The 1,154-nt window shown below is 38.6% G+C and overlaps 1 non-coding gene across 1 annotated transcript; it reads right to left on the bottom strand.

Annotated features, from left to right (window-relative positions):
- Positions 1-463: 463 nt before the first annotated feature.
- Positions 464-566, bottom strand: LOC137778225 (U6 spliceosomal RNA). Its single transcript, XR_011076803.1, has one exon. It is a non-coding gene; the product is annotated as a U6 spliceosomal RNA (small nuclear RNA).
- Positions 567-1,154: the final 588 nt, after the last annotated feature.

A 1,154-nucleotide genomic window follows, 5' to 3' on the forward strand; every position in this document is an offset into this window, starting at 1 on the left:
CCACCCAGAGACTGTGTGTAGAGCATGGAAAGACTAAGAACACGTTGCCAAGAGGGTAGAGGAAGACCAGGAGAGAGGGGTGAACAGGAGAGAGTGGTGTCCTTGAAGCCAAGGAAAGAGTACAATATTAATATTGTCAAATACTGCTCAGAGGTCAAGTAAGATAAGAACTGAAAAGGGGCCACTGGATATTTTGAGGTGATAGATTTATCTTTATTTAGATAAGGTATATGTGACCATTATGTAAGTTGAATATATATGGATAGATATACATATAGTGAAAAAATATATATTTAGTGGAAATATACATAATTATGTATAATTTAGGAACTGCCATAAATCCCATCACCCAGCAGAACTATTGCTAAAATTGTGATGTGTGTCTTTCTAGATTTTTTCCTGTATGTAAATATATTCTCTATCTAGATATATGTCTATATATAACAAAATTAGTTCCTACTATAAAAATATGAGACACTGCATGAATTTGCTTGTCATCCTTGTCCAAAGACCATGATAATCTTCTCCACGTCTTTCCAATTTTAGTATATAAGCTGGGGAAGCACTCAGCGTCCATTGAATTAAGCAACTAGGAGATCATTTGTAACTTTGCAAGGCTAATTTCAGTGGAATGGTGAGGGTAGGAGCCAGATTGTGTGGGATGGGGAATGGGTAGGCAGTGAGGAAATGGAACAAACATTGTAGACCGCCCTCTCAAGAAACCAGGCAGCAAAGGGAAAGGGAAATAGAAGATGTCAAGAAAGGAGTAGGATGGAGAGTTTTTATTTTCTTTTGTATTTTCAGTTTTTACTTGGACAAGGACTTCCCACTGACTAGAAGGAGCCAGCAATCAGGGATGAACTGAAGATACAAAGCAGAGGTTGTGATTGATGGAACTGAGGCCTTAGGAGGCAGGAAGGGAAGGGGTGTAGAAAAGAGGGACCAAACCTATCTTCCAAGAAGGCAACAGGGAAGGAGATAAGAGCGGGAAAATATGCTGATAAGTTTATGGATGACTCACCTGAGGTGATTCTGGTCACCTCAGAATGAAGATGGCTGGTACCCATAAGTAGTCAGTTATTTGATGAAGTCTTTTTGAACTTGCATGAAATAAAAAACTGCCATATTGGATAAGATGCATTATCTATTCACTT

Source organism: Eschrichtius robustus, chromosome 15 (assembly GCF_028021215.1).
Source record: "Eschrichtius robustus isolate mEscRob2 chromosome 15, mEscRob2.pri, whole genome shotgun sequence".
Lineage (NCBI taxonomy): Eukaryota > Metazoa > Chordata > Mammalia > Artiodactyla > Eschrichtiidae > Eschrichtius > Eschrichtius robustus.